The 24,584-nt window shown below is 47.5% G+C and overlaps 1 non-coding gene across 1 annotated transcript; it reads left to right on the forward strand.

Moving 5' to 3' along the window:
• The first annotated feature begins 21,639 nt into the window (after nucleotides 1-21,639).
• LOC120668193 lies at nucleotides 21,640-21,747 on the forward strand. Its single transcript, XR_005672291.1, has one exon. It is a non-coding gene; the product is annotated as a small nucleolar RNA R71 (small nucleolar RNA).
• Nucleotides 21,748-24,584: the final 2,837 nt, after the last annotated feature.

The following is a 24,584-nucleotide window of genomic DNA, read 5'->3' on the forward strand; positions in this document are numbered from 1 at the left end:
GTGAGCAGGCCTTTCAGACTTTGAGAAGGCTTCTGACGTCTGCCCCTGTCCTTGCTCAGCCAGATATCGCCCGGCCTTTTGATGTGTATTGTGATGCATCAGGTACGGATCTCGGCTGTGATCTCATCCCTGTTTGTCTTCGCCGAATATGAATCGGCCATTAATACTTGTTGTAATGCACCAGGTATGGGCCTAGGCTGCGTCCTTATGCAGGATCAGCGAGTGATTGCCTATGCCTCCAGAGCCCTCAGATGGCATGAAGAGAATTATGCTACTCATGATCTGGAATTAGCAGCAGTAGTGCATGCATTAAAGATCTGGCGCCATTACCTTTTGGGAAATCCAGTGCACATATACTCAGATCACAAGAGTCTCAAGTATTTTTTTACCCAGAGCGAGCTGAATTTGCGCCAGAGACAGTGGTTAGAATTGATCAAAGATTATGACTTGGAGATTCATTATCACCCGGGCAAGGCTAACGTTGTAGCCGATGCCTTAAGTCGCAAGGCAAGTTGTAGCTGTGTGTCCGCTACAGTTCTGCATGAAACCTTGTGCCAAGAGATGGAGAAGATGAACTTGGCTATGGTGTCAGAGGGCACCCTTGCTAATATTACCCTCACACCTACACTTCGAGATCAGATTATCGCTGCTCAAAAGAATGATGTGGGCATGAATAAAATGAGGCAACGGCTCAGTGAGGATGATCCTCAGGTGCAATGCTTCCATCAAGACAGTGAGGGGGTTCTTTGGTTTAAATATCAGTTGGTAGTGCCTAAGAACTTTGAGCTCCGGAAACAAATTCTTGATGAGGCTCACCTTTCTAGGTATTCAATTCACCCGGGTAGTAACAAAATGTATCAAGATCTCAGGCAGTGGTTCTGGTGGACTAGGATGAAATGTGAGGTCGCTAAATATGTGTCCGAGTGCGATATCTGCCGAAGAGTCAAGGCAAGTCACCTCAAACCTGCTGGTATGCTACAGCCTTTGGATATTCCTTCGTGGAAGTGGGAGGATATTAGTATGGACTTCATTGTTGGTTTACCTCCCACATCAAAGGGATATGATTCTATTTGGGTTGTCGTTGACCGCCTCACTAAGTCCGCTCATTTTCTTCCAGTCAAGACACGTTATTCATCCCATCAATATGCTGAGATATATATGGCTCGGATTGTGAGTCTTCATGGTGTACCCAAGACAATTATTTCCGACAGAGGCACATAGTTTGTTGCCCGTTTCTGGGAACAGTTTCATGCATCTCTGGGTACTCAGCTTATTTGCGGCTCAGCCTATCATCCTCAGACCGATGGTTAAACTGAGCGAATCAATCAAATTCTGGAGGATATGCTTAGAGCCTGTGTGCTCTCTTATAGCAAGAAGTGGGATGAATGCCTACCTCTAGTGGAATTCTCTTATAATAACAGCTATCGGGAAAGCATCAAAATGGCTCCTTTTGAGGCGTTGTATGGGCGGAGGTGTAGAACTCCAGCGAATTGGTCAGAAGCCGGAGAAAGAAATGTGTTCGGCCCTGAGATGGTTAGTGAGGCAAAAGAACAAGTCCGATTCATACAGGAGAATTTGAAAATAGCCCATTCTCGACAGAAAAGTTATGCGGACAAGAAATGTCAATCCGTCACATTCCAAGTGGGAGACCATGTATATTTGCGGGTATCTCCAATGAAAGGAGTCCAGCGATTTGGAGTGAAGGGAAAGCTTGCCCCTCGCTATGTTGGGCCTTTTCCTATTATTGAGCGGTGTGGGCCGGTAGCATATCGCCTGGAACTTCCTGCCCAAATATCCGCGATTCATAACATTTTCCATGTCTCTCAGCTCTGGAAATGCCTCCGTGTTCCAGAAAAGGTGATTGATATAGAAAAATTGCAACTGGAGCCCGAACTTGTCTATCCGGAGTACCCAATCAAAATTGTTGATCACAAGACCAGGGTCACTCGGAATCAAACCAGTGACTTCTATAAGGAGCAATGGAGTAATCACTCCGAGCGGAAAGCTACTTGGGAGACGGAGGAATTTGTTCGGGCTAAATGTCCGGAACTGCTACAAGTCTATCAAGGTACACACCAATTCCTAACTCTCCCTTTAGCCATTCATTAAATCTCGGGGCGAGATTTCTTTTAGAGGGTAGGATTGTAACACCTGCCTCGCGGACAGTCCGCACGGGGCCGGCGGACAGTCCGCCAGGCATCGCCCAGATATTTATCTGGATGGATGTGGGACCCACTTGTCATTTATCTCTTCCTCCTCCTCACTTCGTCCAGAGCCGAGCGGACCGAGCGCTCGCACCGTCGTCGCCCCTCTCCATCGATCTCCCTCCTCCGGCCTTCAACCCTCGATTCCTCGCACAGGAACCTTCCTCGGCACCTCCTCCACCTTCCCAAACCCCTAGTCCGGCTTCTCCCCGGCCGGAATCGCCCAACCCCCACGGTCACCATTGGAGGTGCTTGAAGCTTGCTCCACCATCGATCCGCCTCTTCGGTCATCCTCCACTCGAACCGAACGAAGGAATGGATTCGTGGTGAGTTCCGTGTGCTTCCCGGTCTTTTTCCCCTTCTGTGGTGCATCGCCGGCCCCGGAGAACGGCCGCCGCCGTTGCCGCCACACTTACTGCCGCTTGTGACAAGGGTCAGGAGTTGGGTATCGCGGACGGTCCGCCTGGGAGGCGCGGACAGTCCGCCGGTCAGATTAGGGTTCGTCCAGAGATGATGTTGTCTCTGGTAGTTTAGTAGAGTTGCCTGCGGACAATTCGCTATAGGGGAGTGGACGGTCCACCGTTGAAACCTGAAGTATGTCCAGAGACGATGTCTCTGGTGGGGGTTCGCAGAATTTAAATGCGGACGGTCCGCCACTTGGGCGCGGACAGTCCACAGTAGAGTTTGGGGTTTTGTCCAGAGACGTTGTCGTCTCTGGTGGTTTGAATACGTGAACTGCGGACGGTCCGCCAAGGGTGGCCGGACAGTCCGCAGGTAGAGTTAGGAATTGTTCCAGAGACATTGTTCTCTGGTGGGTCGGTAGAATAGTACGGCGGACGGTCCGCCACTTGGGCGCGGACAGTCCACAGTAGAGTTTGGGGTTTTGTCCAGAGACGTTGTCGTCTCTGGTGGTTTGAATACGTGAACTGCGGACGGTCCGCCAAGGGTGGCCGGACAGTCCGCAGGTAGAGTTAGGAATTGTTCCAGAGACATTGTTCTCTGGTGGGTCGGTAGAATAGTACGGCGGACGGTCCGCCACTTGGGCGCGGACAGTCCCCGGGGCATTCCAATTTAAGTAAATTATTTACATCTTTGTGATGCACTCATTTATTTCATATGCATGCGTGTAGCATCCGCAGCTGAGGGCGCCGTATTTGAGGTGATTGCGGCACCGCAGGAGCAACCAGCACAAGCCCAGGAGGAGAGGTGTGAGCACCCGGCCCAAGGCCCGTCTGACCCCAGTTCTGTGCAGCAGCCCGAAGGCAAGCCCCGGTGCATGTCCTATTATTTTTAAATTATGACATCTATATATGTTTTTATTACTTGTGCATTACGTTTCAGGAGTTGATTTGGAACCCTAGTTGCATGAACCCTAAGTTCCCTTGAGTTATACTAGTATGTATAGAACAATAGAAGTGCTATGCTTAATGGTTCTCGGTAGAAGACGAGTGATCTCTGGTCACTCGCGAGAAATAGGATGATTAGAAGTCGAGTAATTTCCGGTTACTCGCGAGATACAATATATATTATTATTTCAGGATATGAATTGTTGAATTGGATAAGTAAGGAATGTAGAATTGAGACCGGACGGGAATGATGAGGATATATAGGTATGGCAGCAGGATAGGGTTCCTGGGTGTCTTAGTCCCATCTGAGTCGGTTAAGGACCGAGCCGTTGTTGGCCCTGCTGATCATGTTCGAACTGTACTAACCGCATGTCGAGAGTAGGAGGTAGTCGAAACCGGTAAGCCGAGTACTGCTTTGCTTCGAAAGTACAGGAACCCGCACCCAACTCTTGGGGCGAGTCGAGTGGTCACGGAGAATTGGGATGCATATGTTTATTTTTGGTGGTCTCACGTTGAGCTCGGCTGACCATATGTCGTTGGGCTGGTTCCTGTAGTTCGAGGCGGGGAGGGGAATGGTTGGTGCGTGTGGTCCGACGGGGCATACGCGTGCCGTGTTGGTTAGGTCCACCTTGCAAGGTTAAATCAAATCGATTCGCCGTCAGTCGCTCTCGGATATGAGCAAGGTGGTCACTGCAGCGCAGCGTAGTGTTGCGATAGAGAAACGGTTATATCCATTTTGATGAACATATGAATTATCATTTATTGTTACACTATGTTTGCTCTAGATTTGGTTATGCAAATATTAGACTATGTTTAATTTATATAGAACTTGGGCTAAAATAAGGAATTACTTTAGTCGCTGTTTTCTACAAAATAACCACCAGCCAAAAGCCTTGCATGTCTAGATATGTGGGCTAAGTTATACCCACTGGTCGGGTAAGCCTTGCTGAGTATTAGTATACTCAGGGTTTGTTGCCACAATTATTTCAGGACACGCAGACGTAGACTTCTGTCCCTGCTGCGCCAAGTTCATCCGCCGTGACGCAGAGGGATGGGAGGTTGTGGAGCCAGATGTCTAGATAGGGATCTCCCTAGGGCACACTTTTGGTAGTTGTAGGCCCCTTTCCTCTAGTTGAACCAGGGTTTCAGTAATGCAAAGTTTGTAAATTATGTATTTATTCAAACTTGGTTTGTAAAACTTAAGGTGAAGTCTTATGTATATGTGTTGTATTTTCAAATATGTGTCGTGCTTGTACCATCTGCGTCCACCTTCGCGTGGGACTTTCGGTGATGTTTCGATCGGGACGTGGGTTGAGAAAGGATCGCCAAATTAAGCCGTTAAGCTAATGAGCCCGATGTGTTCAAATGACAGCCATTACGCTTAATTAGAGTTTTAATTTGGCGGTTCCGTCACAAAATCCGGCAGGTCTGACCGGCCGAGGAGCTTCAGGGAGCCAAGGGGGTTCGGTTCAGGGGTCTAGCTGGGATAAGAAGGAGCGGGGGTAGTGGCTCCACGGCGGCAGTGGCTCGACGGAGTTGATGGAGAAGGGCGGCGGTAATGGATGGCGAGGTCACGGCCGATTGGGACTATTTATTGCCATCTCCAGGAGGGGATGAGCACCTCAGGGAAGAGACATCAACTTCTTCAAGCCATGGGCGAGCTTCCAGTGGCGGGGTGACCTTCCCAGCGGTGGTCCAGCGGCGTGGCCCAGTGTGGTGGCGTGGCGTGCGCGAAGGGCGCCAGACCGATGCTTTCCAGTGGCGGCAGGGACTTGAGGGCGACGCGTGGAGGCGGCGTGGTGAGCCTGGGGGCGGGGTACAGCGGTGGTGAGGCAAAACCATGGCGGCGGCGAGAACTGATAGCGCCCCTGTTTCGGTAGACCGAGGAGGAAGAAAGGAATACAGTGGGTGGACCTAGTTGTAAATAAAAAATCTAGGGGGTTTTCTGTAAACACAAAATTTCCCACTGTTTTAGGGCTCAAATGAAAAAATACCCAATATGAAAACTGCTCAGTTTTTCAAGACATACAACTTTCATGTTGTGCAAAAATTCACTAGATCAATGGTTTTGAAATTATTTTGAAATCCGTCAAAACTTTTATTTGCAAATAAACCCAACTTAAATTTTTAAAATTGCAAGGGTAGCCTTCATCATAATTATATCTTTTCATGAGGGTGAAAAGTGAAAATAAAATACATTTTAACCCTTCATATTTTTTTTGAAATTATTGCCTTTTGCAAGCTATTTTATAAAAAGGACTTTGTACTTTTCAAAAATAACAAAAACACCCTTGCTCTAGAAATCATGGTTTAAATTTTTAAATCAACACAAAAAATTTATTTTCAACTGAATGATTTTAGCCCATAAAACCTGGGTTGTCACATTTATTTGTCTTCATCACTTGTGCTTAAGGCGTCTAGGAGAGGAGTACCTTTCAGATTTTATGTGGCTGCTGAAGACAAAGTTATTGGGGCTGTTTTGACTCAAGAAACCGAAGGAAAGGTGTACATCATTACATACTTGAGCCGACGACTTATTGATGCGGAGACAAGGTATACCTTTTTTGAGAAACTATGTTTGTCTCTCTATTATGCTTGTACCAAATTGAGGTATTATCTACTATCTAGTACTTGCATAGTGGCATGTCAAACCAATGTGATCAGACATATGTTACAAAAGCCAATTTTGAGTGGTCGAATCGGCAAGTGGGCATATGCTTTGGTTGAATATGATTTGGCTTGTGAACCTCTGAGATCTATGAGAGGCCAAATCATAACGGATTTCATTGTCGAGCATCGGATTAATGATAAGCATGATTTGGAAGTCGACTATGTTACTTGCACACCATGGAAGTTATATTTTGATAGATCGGTTTGTGATGATGGTCAAAGAATTGGTGATGTCTTGATTTCTCCAAGTGGTGGTATTTTTGAGTTCTCAAACTGATCAATAGAGTCAAAGAGGCGTTGAAAAGGATGAAAGGAGGTAAGGCGACAGGCCCTGGTGGTATTCCAGTCGAGGTGTGGAGGTGCCTAGGTGATATAGCTATAGTTTGGCTAACAAAACTTTTCAACCGTATTTTTCGGTCGAACAAGATGCCTGAAGAGTGGAGAAGGAGTATATTGGTGCCGATCTACAAGAACAAAGGGGATATTCAAAGCTGCACCAACTACCGGGGAATTAAGTTGATGAGCCATACTATGAAGCTATGGGAGAGAGTTATTGAGCATTGTTTGAGAGGGATGACGCGGGTCACTATGAACTAGTTTGGTTTCATGCCTGGAAGGTCAACCATAGAAGCAATTTTCCTAATAAGACATGTCATGGAGCGGTATAGAGAGCAGAAGAAAGACCTACACATAGTTTTCATTGACTTGGAGAAGGCTTATGACAAGATACCACGGAATGTGATGTGGTTGGCTTTGGATAGGCATAAAGTCCCAACAAAGTATGTGGCCCTCATTAAGGACATGTACAATAATGTAATGACTAGGGTCCGAACAAGTGATGGTGACACAGATGACTTTCCGATTAAGATAGGACTACATCAAAGATCAGCTTTGAGCCCGTATCTTTTTGCCCTAGTGATGGATGAGGTCACAAGAGACATACAAGGTGATATTCCTTGGTGTATGCTTTTCGCTGATGATGTCGTGTTAGTTGATGAAAGCCGTGAGGGAGTGAATAGGAAGCTGGAGTTGTGGCGACAAATGCTAGAGTCCAAAGGTTTTAGACTTAGCAGGACTAAAACTGAGTATATGAGGTGTGACTTCGGCGCCACTCATGAGGAGGGAGATGTTAGTTTGGAAGGCCAAGTAGTGCCCAAGAGGGATACCTTTCGATATTTGGGATCGATGCTATAGAGAGATGGAGCTATTGATGAGGATGTTAGTCATAGAATCAAAGCGGGATGGATGAAGTGGCACCAAGCATCTGGTGTCCTTTGTGACAAGAAGGTACCTCAGAAGTTAAAAGGCAAGTTTTATAGAACGGCGATTAGACCGGCAATGTTGTATGGTGTGGAATGTTGGCCTACAAAAAGGCGGCACGTCCAACAATTAAGTGTTGCAGAAATGCGCATGTTGCGTTGGATTTGTGGGCATACAAGGATGGATCGAGTTCGAAATGATGATATACGGGATAGGCTAGGGATAGCACCACTTGAAGAAAAGCTTATTCAACACCGGCTGAGATGGTTTGGACATGTCCAATGGAGACCGCCAGAGGCACTAGTGCATAGTGGTATCCTAAAGCACGACGGTAATATGAGGAGAGGCAGGGGCCGGCCGAAGTTGACATGGGAAGAAATAATTAGAAGAGACTTGAAAGACTGGAGTATACCTAGAGATTTGTCCTTGGATAGGAGTTCTTGGAAAGCCGCGATTCATGTGCCAGAACCATGAATGATGGTCTTTGTTGGGTTTCAACTCTAGCCTACCCCAACTTGCTTGGGATTAAAAGGCTTTGTTGATGATGTTGATGATGATGAAACTAATCAAAAGAGGATTGCACAAATAATCAAGTTGAGTATGAAGCGCTCTTATTTTGGCTTGGAATTTCTGCCATCTATGGGCGTGAAACATGTTGAAGCCTTTAGTGATTCCCTTCTAGTGGTGCAGCAAGTATTCAAAGTATGCTAATGATACAATGGATATTTAAATGCATATCCTGACAAGTGCCTCGATATTATTTCTTCCATTGATGAATTTGTTATAAGATATATACCAAGGGAAGAGAATGGACAGGTTATTGCTCTGGCTAAGCAAGCATCTAGCTAAGCAATTATGAAGAAATATTTTTATATTCAAAAGCCGATGCAAGGAAAAAGCCGAGTCGTAGGTTCTGGACGAACCAGTCCGACCGGTCAATTCAACCGGTTTGACCAACCAGATCGGTCTGATCGGTCATGAGACCGGTCTGACCGCCCAGACTACTGGAGACACCAATTCGGCTAGGAAAGGTGATTCATCACTAAAGCCGAAGATCAGGACTAGAGGGTTCCTGTAATCTCCTATCTAAAAATCCTGGCCGCGGTGCAAAAGGGATATTCGGTGGATAACACTCAAAAATGTTTTAGTCGACGCTGAGCTCTACCATTGAACAGCTGAAGATCTATTTCTTAAATGTTTGAGCTCGGATCAGGCCAGGGTTGCCATGGGCAAAGTTCATGAGGACATTTGTGGTACACATCAATCAGCTCCCAAGATGAAGTGATTGTTTAAAAGAGCCAGTTTGTGTTAGTTTACCATGATGTCTAATTGTTTCAAGTAGTATAAAGGGGTGCGAAGAATGTCAGCGGTTTGGTGCCCGCTATGATGATACATCCTATTATCAAATCATGGTCATTCCGAGGTTGAGGATTTGATTTCATTGTTTAAAATAATCCTCCATCTTCAAGGAGGCAATGCTTCGTGTTAGTGGTTACAGATTATTATACTAAATGGACCGAAGTAGTTCCTTTGAAGGACATGATTCACAGCCGAGATTGTATATACTCAGGCCTGTCTCACTTACACAAGTTGACATGGCCGATATATGATATCGTCCTTCAAAGCAAGACATGATTGGTGCGTGGGTGCTTCTCATTGTCCAAGTGCAGTTTTGAGCTTGGAGATATGTTTCTTGGTACGCAAGCTTTACCAAAAAACAGAGGAGCATATGTTGACACTAAAAATTGGCACGATGAAGGTTTTCTGGACAATCTGGACAGACCGGTCAGACCTCTCCTTTAAACCAGTCAGAACTGTCTAGACAAGTTTGTCAAATTGCAAATTGGACTGCACCATTGCGCAGATCTTGTCGAGACGATCGAAATACATATATAGAACGTCCAATTCAAAGTCCAGATGAGGGAGTTACACCTCCCGGAAGACCTGCACCCCGGTCTAACCGGTCAGACCGGTCCAGAGCGGTCAGACCAGTCCAGAGACCGGTGAGACCGGTCTGAAACGCCCAATCCGAGTTGGGAGTTGTATTTTGACACGGGATTTAATAGTGTTCCGACTCCTAACGGGTACAGACCTCCCCACCCTATATATATGAAGGGCTACAGCCGATTGAGGGTAATCCCAATCGATTCACACATTTATCCTTTGCTTTTTACCTCCAAACCCTAACTTTTTCAATCTCATCTATTGTTCTTCTTGCGTCTCTACGGCATTCGAGGATGTTCTGAGTAGCCTGCTGATCTCAGAGCAACCCTAGATCCACAAGCTCCGACGGGGTCCCTCCTGAGCTCAAGATCCTAGGTTTTCGTCGTCTCCCTGGAGCACTAGTCTGACCGATATGCATATGCGATCTGACTGGTCCGCATATATGGTCTGACCAGTCTGCACAGAGAGGCTGTTGGTGTTGATCGTGTCGACGATCTTTCTGCGCATTCTAGCGCATTCAAGTGTGTGACCGGATTTTGCGTCAACAGAGGGGTCTAGCGATGTGCGAAAAGTCCTTGATGAAATGGCGGTAGAACCCAGCATGGCCTAGAAAGCTACGGATTCCCTTGACATTAACAGGAGGTGGGAGCTTTTCTATAACTTCAATCTTGGCACGATCCACATCTATCCCACGTTCAGAAACATGGTTCCCTAAGACAATGCCCTCGCGGACCATGAAATGGCACTTTTCCCAATTAAGCACCAAGTCCTTCTCCGTGCATTGTTGCAAGACCTTATCTAAATTCTCAAGACAATGATTAAAGGTTTTTCCTTAGACGGAGAAATCGTCCATGAAAACTTCCATGATCTCCTCAATCATGTCTGAGAAAATAGACATCATGCATCTTTGGAATGAAGCGGGTGCATTACACAACACGAACGACATCCTACGATAGGCGTACGTTCCATAAGGGCATGTGAATGTGGTCTTACTTTGGTCATCAGGGTGGATGGGGATTTGGTGATAATCGGAATACCCATCGAGGAAACAGAAGAAGGAATGGTTTGCAAGCCGCTATAACATTTCATCAATGAAGGGCAGCGTGAAATGATCCTTCTTTGTAGCCTTATTGAGTTTCCTATAATCTATGCACATCCTCCACCCGGTGGGGAGACGTTGAGCGATCAAGTCATTCTTCTCATCAGGAACAACCGTCAACCCTCCCTTCTTAGGCACAACCTGAATGGGGCTAACCCACTCGCTATACGGTTGTTAGCGTTTCTTATGCCTGATTAGAATAGATATTCTGCAAGTGCACAGAATCACCGCTGTAGCACTTCACCTTGGAGTATTCCAGGGTCTCGTATTTTTCCTCTGGGAAGCACTATGGTAAAGAGTACCGTAAATCGAATGATAGCCGTACTAGCTTGATCGACCGATTGACTAGACGGGGGTTAAGCCAGATAGATGAGTGAGATAAATGGCCAGGCAATGACCGAATGACACATGGAGATTCTAATCCTTAGAGTGGTAGAGCTAGGAGGACAACGAGCGAGATAAGACACCTGATACACTTCTGAACTATCGAGCTAGCCTCTCTAGATCAGACTAAACACTTAACTAGTTCTCGGGAAAGCAGAGCTTACTTCGGCGGCTGGAAGAGGAAGGACTTCAGAAAGGGATGAGAGGGGAGTCCAATGGCAACCTGCACTACTGCTATGAAAACACCCGAACGTGGTGGACTACAAAGGAAGGATAGGGTTGTCACCACCTACCGACTACCACAACAGTTCCGTGGGGTGGAACACACTTTCTAGCTAACACTAAGGTCAGACACCACGTCTGCACTCAGTGTTAGGATTTCTCTCGATGCTTTCGAGAGAAATCCCCCTCAACCTAGAGCACTAACTTGAGATACTCTAGTTCGGGCGAGAAAACCCGTAAGATAAGTTCCCGATAACTAAGAAAGATAACTTAGCCTAAGCTAAAGGACAACTTCCGTGCTCAAGCTGAACCTCGGACTTGAGTAAATAAAAGACTACGGAAAGTAAAGCTGTCTCAGAAAAGTAAAGAAGATAACTTATATTAATAATGGCAAAAGAAAGATACAAGAGCTATACCAGACTTCCGACGACTCCGGAATCCTGAGCAAGCTCGACTCGACTCTAACCCCCAAGCTACTAACCTACTCTAGAAAGTACAAGTGAAGAGAGAAGAGCTCCAATGGTGTGTGTTGAAGTGATGGATGGTGCCCACTATTTATAGCCCTCCCAAGGTCGGTTCTGGCGGTTACTGCAGTTGGCGTCAGTTGTAAGTAGGTAAGATGGTTGTGCTTTGCTTCCACGCCAAGACCCAACCCGAAGGGCCTAGGGGTGCCACCACGTGGCACCGCCTTCCAGACAATGGCTCTGATCCCCTCCTGGAGTCGGTTGGTAGTTGGTTTCGCTTTGCGGTTGCAAGTGCTAGGCCGGCCAGCCTATGGGAGACCGGCCGGCATCCCTCTAGCCCATCTTGGCCTCTGGTTTTGCCGAGGCTTCGCTCTGCAATTGTGCATTCTCCAGGAAAGTGGGTTACTGAATTCTTCTTGATCTTGGGCTGCTTTGTGGGTCTTTGGACCAATGTTGATGCCTTTCGGTGTATCCAATTGAACTGAGGCCCAACCCTAGACTCAGAGCCTCATGAATGTGTCTTATTGCCACTGGATCGAAGCCGGGGCAGTGTTTCTAGAGGTGCCAGGTCGGCCGGCCTAGGAGAGGCTGCCCGGCTTGGGGTTTTGCCCATTTCTACTCATTTTTGGCACACCTACTCCTGCAATCAGAACTCATCCAAAATTTGTGGAACTCGTTAGAGATAAACAAAATATGAATGGAACATAGTGTAGAGCTCATGTTATTTTCAAGAAGTTGACGGCTTAGAATGTGAAATTATGGCCGTCAACACCCCCCCCCAAGCTTAAACTTTTGCTCGTCATCGAGCAGAGCTAAAACTAAGGCTCGGTGGATCAGGAGTTGCGTCAATATTTACCCCCTTGCAGGTACCTTGTGCATAGCATATTACTCTTCCCATTTGTACTTATGAAAAGTTGGCTCATACCTATGGTTCTGGAAGATGGGGCGTATCCATTTTTCACCCCGCGGTCTTGGGCGGTTGTTGGACTGAACAACCTTCACCGGAATGTTCCCTGCTATCTGTTCAGGTTCCCAGCTCGGATTTTTGCAAGAATTTTTTTCAAAAGAGGTTCAGGTTTCCCAATGGTACTCTTGAGTCACTCAAAGTGTATGATCCTCACCTATGGTCGAGATATCTGACCATGTTCTTTCTACAGCTGATATGTGGAGTTTATGGGTAGGAAGATGTATGCATACCTTGGTTACCTGTATTGCGCGGCCGAATAGTAATCCAAGCCGGGGTCGGTACTTAACCAAATTCAGGTCTCATGGAACATAGGGTATTTGGAGGGTATGAAGTGGATGGAGTGGATGGCTTCCCGTTTGAATTTATTTGAACTCCATCATTTGCAACTTGAAATGGAGAGTGGGCTTCTCTTTTTCTTTTCTCTTCTTTTTTTAAAGATAACTCCACTCTCCTTGCTGATTTAACTTGAATCTCTTTGGAGTTTTGAATGGGAAGCTCTTGTGAGATGAACTGAGGTATTTGAGATGGTGATTGCGGGGGAGCATAGCTGGCAAAAGTGGTTGTCAATACCCGGAGTAAGTGACTGACAGGCCAGCTATGTTTGGGCTAGCAAATGATAGATTTATGTGAGATAAAGACCTGTAGATGGCAAGTACCATTCCCGAGGTGGATGCACCATTCGACAAAGCTCAAAGTAACTTCAGATAGCCCAAACGGTTTATGCAATATAAGGCTCTGGATGAGTCATTTTAACCATGGGAAACCTTCACCAAAATTTTAGTTTTAAAAGAATTCCAAGGGGTTCCCTACTAGAGCAAGCAGTTTAAATTCCGGTTTGGGCTATCTCGAACCCCGCAACAGCTTAGACTTTAGAGATTAAACTCATGCCTCCACACGACCAAATTTTCAGTGGAACTACTATGTGCCAACTAATTCAGGTACTAGGAGAGTAAAAAGCTGTAAACGAGGCACATACAGAGTCTAAACAGAGCAACTATTCATCATTTCCAAAGTAAGAGCTTACACAGATTTCCACTCATATAAATTTTATTCAAAGCATGTACATATTTTTTGGGGTTTTCGTGAAGAGATTATTTATTTATTACTACTATTATTATTTTTGTTTTTTTTGGCATGGCTACAGCATAGAAAGAGTGGGTGCGATGACTTACCTGGCGGTGTGACCCCCCCAAGCTTCGATGAAGCTCAGTCCTCCTCATCGGAGTCCTGCTCTCCCTCATCGGGGTAGTCGTTGTTCTCCTCCTCGTCGTCGTCGTTGTTCTGTTCGAGCAGCTGGTACGGCTGGGACTGCTGATAGTCCAGCCCAAGGTGGATGAAGACGTTCGAGATGTCGTACTGCAGAGCGGAGGTCAACCCCCAGCTCTCCTGGGTGATGTAACACCCGGTTTATAAAAGAACATAAACCGAGCAATCATATACGTGCCAGGATCAAGTCACACGTATATACAACAGAATGAACAGTATATCATAGCACATATCACGTAAAAAGACATAATTAAGCGAATACGAATGTTATTTATTACAATAATGACAAAAATGTCTGATACAGCGGAAGCGAAGTACAAAAATACGATAAAGCTCTCCGAAGCTGAAGCAGGGTGCCACAGGGACGTCGACTGGGAGACGAAGCACCTAGAAGTCCTCGTAGTCCTGGTAGCGCTGAGCGAACTCCCTCGCGTCGGCAGGAACTGAGCAGCAGTAGCGTAACCAAGAGGAAAAAGTAGAGAAGAGGCAAGGGTGAGTACACAACTTGTACTCAACAAGTATAACACAAACTATGAGGCTCTAGGCTGGCTGACTCAACTGCATTAGCTTTTAAGTGTTGGCAAGATTTTATTTAAGCTATTTACTACTAGTTGATGAATTACCATTAACCCAGTTACATAGTAATTAATCAAGTTTAATCATGTAACTACTGAGAAACCAAACCAAAACCAAGCCACCAAGGTAACCCCGAGAAGCACCTCCCTCGTCGAAGGAGATAACTTCACTAATCAAAAGGAGGATCTGGGCCGCTCATAACCGTGAGCACGGCTAGTATACCAGTTTTACACTCTGCAGAGGTTGCACATCTTTACCCACAAGTCGTGAGCTACGCCAGTTGTTCATCACACTTCCTTAGGTGAGATGGCCAGCGACTCACTACGAGGCCTTTAGAAAGAATCTCGTTGGTAAGGCGTAACCGCGAGAGTTAGGTCGGCGACGATGGGGCCCACCTCCGGGGGTACAAGCACAGGAGCGCAATCCAAGCACAGACCAAGCCGGAGGAGCAGGGACCATTGAAGCTTACTACTCTTGCCCCGCAGGTAAGTTACTCCAAACCAAAAAGATCTAGTTATTACGCCAAGTCTATCCCATTCTAGCCTTGTGGTAGCGCTGTTGTCCCAGGTTGTCGCTCTATGAACCGGTCCTTATGGAGAGTGGCCAACCAGGCAGTAAGCACCGTGCTGGCCCCCTAAACCATGTTTCTAACAAAACCAGTTTTAACGAGAAGTGAGCCACTCAAGCCACACAGAGTGCCACTCTCAGAATTAAATTCAAGTAAACCATTAATCAATTTAATTAAAAAGGACCAGAGTGTGTTATAGCGCAGCAACCTAGCACAACTAACCAAAATGCAACCCAAAGGTATATATAAAGGATATAAACTGGCTAGGAAATCCTTAAAGGCATACAGTATTAAAATGCAGTATGAAATTGTAATTAAAGTGATAGGTTGTTCATGTTATACTTGCCTTCCTCGTACTGCTCCTGCTGCTGCTCAAAGTGCTCGGAAGAAGGCTGCTCCTGGTACTGGTACTGGGGCTCCTCAGATGGATCAACGTCTACTCACGAACACATGGCCAAAACAATGCACAAAAATAAGCATACAAGCAAACACTAACAAAAACTAAAGAACAGTACATCAATACATAAAAACAGCACACAAAACTACTCTAGAACTATTCTACGCGTCACAACGATCGCGTGGATATAAAGAACGCTAAAATCGGAGCTAAAACGCATAAACTAGGCCTAAAACAAGTCCTAGGGGCTTATTTGTAAGAAAACTGAAGTTCCAGGGGCTTTTCTGCTAAAACCGAGGACTAAAACGCAATTACTGAGAAGATCCAGGGGCTAACACGCAAAAGGACTAAGCCTGGACGGCGGTTTCAAAACTGGGAAAACCCAGGGGCTAAAACGTTAAAACTAGGACCTCTACGTAATTATTTTTCAAAAGGGCTGGACTGCGGGTTGATTTCAACAGAACCGGGGGTCTCTTTAGCAAAAGGGGCGGGCCGAACCGGTATCTTCGGATCTGATCCATTGGATCGAGATCCGGCGGATTAGATCGAACCGGTACGCGATCTAATCGCGTCCGTCCGCGACGGATCGTGCGGTCCAGGGAGATTGGGCGCGCAGGGGCGGCGGCGCGATACCGCCGGCGAGAAATCCCGCGGCGGCGCTCGTCGGGGGCTCACCGGAGCTAGCAATTCCGGCGCTCCGGGGGTCATTTCGACCCGGGTCTGGGTCGGGAAGGTTCGTTGCGCGATGCGTGAACCACCTAGGGCATCAACTGGGCTTGGCGGGGCTCGAGGCGGTGTGCTCGCCGGCGGTGGCGGCTCTGCGGCGCAGGGCTTGCCGGCGAGAGGCGTGAAGGCCACTCTTGGCGCGGGTTGTGGTGCAAAGAGGGTGCTCGTGCGTGTGCGGGGTCAGGGCGAGCCCAAGCCAGGGACACGCGGGACTGGGGTGGTCTGCAGAAGGCCCGCCACGGCGGAGCAAAGTCGTGCGCGGCGGCTGAGCGCCGGCGCACTGTGTCCCGGCTGTAGGAGTGGCCTAAGGGCTAAGAAAACTAGCCTAAAAGGGAGAGGGGGTCTGGGCGGTGCTCACCGTGGGCCTGGGTCGGGCGAGGGAGCGGCGTAGGGTGGCCGGCGACGAGGACCGGCGGCGAGGTCGTTACGGGCTCGTGGAGGAGGAGAAGCGGAGGGTCTTCGGGCGTCCCAGGCTTCACGGATCGGTGCGCGGGGTTCCTGCGGAGAGGTTACGGGGGTCAGTGCGGCCTGTGGCTCGCCGGCGGCTAGGAAATCAAGCGAGCGGCGCGTCTTACCGGCGGCGACTCTCCGGGCAGAAATCAACGGCGAGAGGGCTGATTTCGGGGCTTGGGCAGCGGCGGCGGCGTGGATGGGATGCGCAGGGGTGCGGGGTGGGGTTAAGAAGGGCAGGGCCGAGAATCTCGGCGTGCGCGCCCGCGGGGAAAGGATCGCCGGGATTGTGGCCGGGGATTTCGGCCAGGGGGCGGGGTTGTTGCGCTGCGGCAGGGGTGGAGCTGGCAGGCGGGACCCACTGGTCAGCGGGCGGCGCGCGCGGTGCGGGCGAAGTCAGGGGGGACGCGGGGCGAGCGTCGCGCGGCGAGGCAGGCCGGGCGCGGGAAGAGCTGGGCTGCGGGGAGCGGGCGGAGGCAGGCCGCGGCTGGCAGGCCGGGTCGCGAGCTGGGCCGAGCGGGGAGGTGGCGTAGCGGGCCGGGCGCAAGTGAGAAGGGAAAAGGAGGCCGGGCCGCTACTGGGTTGGGTTTTGGGTTTCGGGTTGGGCTGGGTTTTCTATTTTTCCTTTCTATTTCTATTTCTCTCATTTCTTAATCTAATTCAAACAAAGTTTGAATTCAACTTTGAATTTGAATTCAAACCACACTCAAATAAAATTATGCACCAGCATGAATGCAACAAAAATTTAAACCTATGATAAATTTTAATTAATTAAGGAACAAAAATTAGATTAAATGCCAACTAAACACAATAAACCTTAGAAAAATTAAATAAAGTAAATTAAATTTATTAATAAATACTGAAATTTAAAATTAGGGTGTTACAGGTGAGCTGGGTGTTGTGTGCCATCGTGTCCTGCATCTGCTGCTGCTGTGTACCAAGTGTGCTGATGCGGTTCGAAAGGTCCGTGATCCTCCGAAGAATCGGGTCCTCATAGTTGAAGCGTGCTAACGATGAGGGACCCACCTATGGACCATAAGGCGAATGCATACCTGCGGGGTAGTACGGTCCTTGTCCACCGGCGAATCCACTACGGCCGGCCTGATACGGGTCATAGTTGTAATGCCCGTACGCCTCCTCGAAGCTCATGTTCTCCGTGGACAGCCCCGACTGTGCCGAGGCATGAACCGGGGGTGTCCGTCGTGAAGGACCTGCTTCGGCTTATCCGCGCCGAGTCCTGCTCCTCGTCTGTGGACTTGCAACACTTCGTCGTGTGGGTTATCTCTTCTCCATCTGCAATGTTAGACTTTTCACCGAGTAGAGAGAGAGAGTCTCGGGCATGGAAGCTCGATCTCCCTATCGTACCCAAGGTAACACATAAAAAGAGAATTTCCTGGCCCTTCCCACATCATGTGCCCTTGCACAAAATGCTCAAGACCGACCTCGTATCTGTACGCCTCCATCTCGGGCAAGAAGGTGACTTCGGCGCCATCCATCACTTTGACATACCTCACCACACGGGTGACCAGTGGGGTTATGTCGATGGGGCTTTTACCTGTAATCATCTTCTGCCAATGAGCAAGCATGCTCCGGACGGGCGAGAAGCGAATCTTGTTCGCCATAGCGTACAGACACTGCAGCTCAAGCAAGCTGCAGAGGCGAAGGTCTGTGCGAGAATGCACAACCATGGCGAGCCACTTGGCGAGAAACCTTAGAGTAGGATTATGAATTAGACTATGCTGTTCTTACTACTTACGGGTTCATTAGAAATTTCACTCCACCAAGAGCTACGGTCATACTGATAACGCTCAACAAGTGTGTTGGGGTCTAAGATGCATCTTTAATTAAAGCCCGGAGCAACACTAAATTGTTGGAGAGTCATTTCAAATTGTTCGTTAAAGAACCAAAAGTAAACTTTAGTTTCGGTGCTGGTTTCTTTAATGGTAAGAGACATAAGAAATTCCATGGTCAAGAGATGCGAACCTGGCTCGACGATGTCGGCGAAGTTCTCCCATCTGACGGCGGTGAAGGCTTGGTTCATGTCTTGCAAAAGCCCTGTCGTGATGAGGAAGCAGGTTTTGAATCTCTTGACATGGGCATAGGTTTGCTTCTTCAGCAGCTCAAGTGCTTGTCGCTCGTAGTCATTCTTGAAGACGATCTATTCGACCATCGTCAAGATCCTGATGCGGAAGTGGCTTCTTGGGACTGGGGGAATTTCTTCTTCTTCCCGGGATGCGTGTGAGCGGTGACCGGAGTCGACCGACATGTTATCCCGAGAAGAAGAGGAACTCTACGAGCTTCTCGACCTTCTCGAGAATGCCTTCTTGACCTTCTCCTTGGCTCGAGTTATCATGGTGCCTGCAAAAGGTCAGTACGAGCAATATTCGAAGGAAACAAGGGGTTAGGAGGAGGGTTAGCGTTAGTCATCAGTCGTTCTTGCGGGGCGTTAAACCACCACAAATGTTCAACGTTCAGCGAGCCATGAATTTATTTAGAAGGGAAATTTTTTTGTGTTTTCTGGTTTATGAACTTCACTGATTACTACTCAAATTTTGTTTTTAGGCGAGCTAGCACTCGAGTTCTCTACTTAATCAACTCAAAGGGGCTCAATTAAGCAAAGAAACTCAAGGAAGGGAGAAGAGATTAAGGAGCTCGGCCTGGCGCATGTGTACCTGAGCTTCTGGTGCATTGAGAGACGTCAGGCTCACTGGCTTTTATAGCCAGGCGCCAGGGCCAGGCCGGCCGGAATGGGGCAGGCCGGGCAGCTCCCCTGCGGTGGCCGTTGAGCCATGTCTTCGGTTTAACGCTTAGGCTTGCAGGTGATGATGCCGGCGTCGGTGGGGACGGGACATGAGCAGAGGGCAGAGGCCGGCCGGCCTGCATGGGGCCGCGCAGCCTGCCCCCAGCACGTTGAGTGTGCTTTCCCTTTGTCTCTTGCTTCATGCTTAATCAAAGTTCCCACTCCCTGCTGCTCTCTGGCAAACAAAAGAAGGTGGGACCGGCCGGCCTGGTACTCGACCAAATTTTTTTTGTGAAGTTCTAATGATACAAAACTTTCAAATTTTAAACATGTGTTGGTTGAAACTCAAACATGATTATGCAGAATGGAAAGAAAATTATGCAAGGAAAATTTTAAACTATCCTTTATGCAATGCAAATGATGGATACGTGCCACGTACCTCATGGCTAGGGCTCGGGTTTTGTGTCCGGAGCTGGACTCTCCATTCCTTCGGTTTCATTGTCGTCGTCGGATGGAGTCTTAGGCGATGACACTTTCTTAGGTGTGGGTTGTGTTTCGACCTTTGCTTCCTGTGATTCCATAAATTTCTTACGCTGGATTCGACATTTGGCATTCTTCTGATTGTGAAGCATGATTTGCCTTGCTTCCTCTTGAATTCATAACTCCTCCTGGATCCGTAGACTTTCCACGAATGCAATGAGGGCTTCAATGTTCGGAAGCGACGGTTTCTTCGTCTCTTTTTCGGGTTTCTTCTTCCGAGGGACTTTTTAGACTCGTGAGCATTGTTTGACCTTCGGTTTAAAGGCGAACTTCTCCTGCTGGCCATTAATGTTGAGCTAAATCTCTTCAGCTCCAACATCAATATGGGCGTTTGCTGTGCTCAAGAATGGCCTGCCCAGGATGAATGGAATCTTGGCATCGACTTCCATGTCGAGTACGACGAAGTCGATGGGAATGAAGAAATTCCGGATTTTCACCGAGATATTCTCTGCTATTCCCGCGGGATAGCAGACCGTTTGGTCCACTAGCTGTAAACACATGGCAGTAGGGGCAAGTGCATGATGGTTGAGTTTGTCATAAACTACCTTGGGCATGACACTTATGCTTGCTCCCAAGTCGCAGAGGGCGTTGGAAAAGTGTTGAGCCCCGGTCGAGCAAGTGATGGTGGGGCAGCTGGGTCTTTCTTCTTCACTAGGAGAGGATTGAGGATAGCAGCGCTACACTCTTCCGCTAACTGCACGACCTCAGTGGTGGGTAGTGTCAGCTTGTTTCTAAGAATATCCTTGATATACTTGGCATACGTGGGTACCTGCATAGCGTCAAGAAAAGTGGTATATTCACATATAACTTCTAGATTACCTCGACGAATTTGCCGAATTGTTCATCGGCCACTAGCTTCCTTATTCACTCCGGAAACGGTAAGGCAGTTGTGGCGTGATAGTCCCGTGAAGTTCTCGGGGGTTCCACGGGGTCTTCCTGGGTAGCAGGTGTGTTGGAGTCGTTAGCCTCCTCCTGCACTTCGTCTTCAACTTCGGTATGTCTAGCAGTTACGGTCTTCCACTGCTTCCCTGCATCCTTCGGAAAAGGTGGCTCTTGCGTGGTCTTACCACCACACGTGGTCACCGTACTAACATTTTCCTTCAAGGGTACTTCTGGTTGTTCGGGTCGTTTCCCCGCATTAACATTAGGACATGAGGATGCAAGCTGAGCTACTTGGGTTTCTATCATTTTATTAAAGCTCAGTTGATTTTTAATAACAGAATTAAATCCCTCTAGTTGTGCAGCCATAGACTCTAGGATCTTGTCATTAGCAAGGAATTTCCTACTAAGGTTATCATTGATTTGCTTTTGGCTGTACACTAGGTCTTTTAATGTGGGTTGAAAACTGTTATTAAAGTTCGTACCTTGTTGTTGACCGAAGGGGAGGTTGGGCTTGGAGTTCCAACCCTGCTGAGGACGAAATCCTGAGTTGGGATTGTTGTTGCTCCCAGCGAAGTTTGCGTCCTCTTGAGTTAATGGGCACGAAGTGCCCGAATGCCCTGTCTCGCCACATGTCTCACATGTCATACGAAACTCCGAAACCTAATTAACCTCTTGGTGTGGAGATTTCAGTTTCTTCATCAGAAGTTCCAACTTGGCAGCTAACATGTCGACCATGTCGATTTGAAGCATGCCCCTAGGACGGGTTAGCTGCCTTTCTCCTTTCCAACTTTGGTTGGAAGCTATCTTGTCAATCAGTGCCTTCGCTCCCGCAACATCGCGAGAATGGAAGGAACCACCCGCAGTTGCGTCAATGTGGTCCTGGGCTTGCTGTTTCAAGCCATGGAAGAAGTTCTGAATGTTCAGCCATTCTTCTATGCCGTGATGTGGGCATGCTTGTATGTACTCCTGGAGACGCTCCCAAACTTCCTGGATGGTCTCATCCGGTAAATTGCTGAATTCTGGTAATCCTGTTCCGGAGGGCATTGGTCTTGTCCACTGGAAAGTACTTGGCTATGAATGCATTTGAACAAGCTTCCCATGTTGTGAAAACTTCCTTGTTGGAGTAGAACCACGTCTTGGCTTTCCCGAGCAGTGAGAATGGGAACAGGCGAAGACGGACGTCATCCAGAGTAGTTCCTCTGTGGTTGATGGTGTTACTCACCTCCAGGAAGTTCTGGAGATGGGCATTGGCATCTTCGGATGCCTTTCCTCAGAACGGACTTGCTTGGACCATGTTCACTAGTCTAGTCTTCAGCTCGAAGCCGTCATTGCCGGCTTTGTTGACGTTCAATCCAATAGGAATGTGGCTACTGGACGGGGCAGAAAATTGACGGAGAGTCTTCTGAGCCATGAATGAGGATGCTGAAGTGGAGGGTGAACTAAAGGGCCAAGTGAGTCTTTTCTGAGGTGGGACAACGCGGCATCTCATGTTTCTCCCAATTCTTTCTGGATTTGGGTGGAAGTTACTTGGTAGGTCGAAACCGGTCATGCACTGCTCTGCATCGATCAAAAGATAGAGAGAGCAATGGTAAGCCCGCTAGGGCTAGCGGCGACAATCTAGTAGAGTTAATCAAACTATCTACGATATGTTTAGCCAATTGCTTCTCCGGCAACGTGATAGGTGCTGATATGAACCAGCACAAGGATGGCACGATCTTCACGACTGTAGGTTCAAGAACAAGGATAAGTTTGCTGCGAACAGCGGGTAAATAGCTTTATACCTGCCAAGGTTGGATGCGACCAAGCGACGGGAAGAGAGGCACCGAAACCTTGAGGACTTCGACTCGATCTCCGAACGATCACAGAACCACAAACCGGGACTAATACACACAAAACGGCGCAGCCAAACTGGCAACTATTGAGCATGAAGTAGGGGACCTCAGAGAGATCTTCCTCACAAGTCCGAGAAGAACTCGCAAGAATAAAGGTGTAAGACACTCATCAGCAAATCAGCTGGAATACCATATCGGTTTATCAAATGATCAAAAGTTCTTTTCGGAGTACACATAGGGGATATTTATACTAGGAATAACCCTCCTAGATAGGTATGAACTGAAGTCTCCACGTTGGAAGGTGGAAGGCCAACAGGTGAAACATTCACAAGATGGTCTTCAATTCCCGCGCGTCTCCTGGGCTTCTGCGCAGTCTTCAGTAAAATGACCATTTCTCCCTACTCGGAAGTCGAAATGATAAGCCGTTTGTTGAGTGTAAAACTAGACTTGATAAGCTTTCAAGGAATGTGTGGCATGCACCATGAAACATTGTAGAATGGTACAGTCTTGCATGGGAAGTTTGAGCAAGATAAATCCTTGGGCAGAGCCTTGAATTTCTGAGCAGTCTTCAATGTTTCGAGAATAAATCCTTATTGGGAAGTCGAAATGATGTGAAAATTGTTGGGTTGGAAAGTAGACTTCATAAGTATTCCAACGGGTCATCACGGGCCTTCAGATCTTTCGGGAATCAAGAGTTATGGGTGTTTCTTTTGGTGGTCCGAACTGGCTGGTCCGAAATGGTTGTTCCGATCTGGCTGTCCAAACTGGTTCGGACTGGTCCGAAGTGGTTGACGTGAATAGGTTGCCTAATTGCTTGATGTTCCAATCTTCTTTATATACATGCCTAAGTAGAATCAACATAGAACATTTAGGCAGTATAACATCCTCAAATATATTGAAGTTAGTTTCAGATAGGAGTGAATTCACCTCTTTTTGTAGTTTTGCACGGCTTCGTGTAATTGGTCCATCATAAACATGTTTATGTGTAACTTAAGTAGCCTCTGGGGGCATGTCCTCATCATCCTCCCCCTCTTGAAAAGGAGTCGTCCTCGACTCTTCTACTCCAAAGAATGGAGAGAGATCGGCAACGTTGAAGCTTGTACTCACACCATCTGTACTTGGAAGATCAATTTCATATGCATTGTCATTGATCTTGCGAAGAACTTTGAAAAGACCATCGGCGCGTGGCTGCAACTTGCTTTTGCGTTGTTCAGAAAAGCGATCCTTGCGTAAGTGCACCCAAACCAAATCTCCTAGTTCAAATAACATCTTCTTGCGACCCTTGTTGGCGCGCTTCTCATACATCTGGGTCATCTTCTCAATATTGGCTCTAGCTCGATCATGACGGTTCTTGACAAATTCAGCTCGCTTGCTTGCATCAAAGTTCACAAGTTCCTATATAGGTAAAGGCAAAAGATCGATAGGAGCAGCTGGTTTGAAGCCATAAACAATCTCAAATGGACAAAATTTTGTAGTAGAGTGTACTGCCCTGTTGTATGCAAACTCCACATGAGGCAAGCTTTCTTCCCATAGTTTCAATTTCTTCTTAAGAATAGCTCGCAGTATTGTTGACAACGTACGATTGACAACTTCGGTTTGCCCATCAGTTTGTGGATGACATGTTGTGGAGAACAGCAGTCTTGTCCCAAGTTTACCCCACAAAGTCTTCCAAAAGTAACTCAAGAACTTGGTGTCACGATCCGACACAATGGTACGTGGCACTCCATGTAGTCGCACAATTTCCCTGAAAAATAATTCAGCAATGTGTGAAGCATCATCGCTATTATGACAAAGAATTAAGTGTGCCATTTTGCTAAAACGATCAACCACAACAAAGATTGAATCCCTCCCCCTCTTGGTTTGAGGTAAACCAAGAACAAAGTCCATAGAAATGTCCTCCCAAGGAACACTAGGAATAGGCAATTGGGTATATAAACCATGAGGGTTCAAGCGTGACTTAGCTTTGTGGCATGTTGCGCAGCGAAGAACATGTCTATCCACATCTCGCCGCATCTTTGGCCAAAAGAAGTGATCAGCTAGCACTTGC

Source organism: Panicum virgatum, chromosome 3N (assembly GCF_016808335.1).
Source record: "Panicum virgatum strain AP13 chromosome 3N, P.virgatum_v5, whole genome shotgun sequence".
In the NCBI taxonomy this organism is placed as follows: domain Eukaryota; kingdom Viridiplantae; phylum Streptophyta; class Magnoliopsida; order Poales; family Poaceae; genus Panicum; species Panicum virgatum.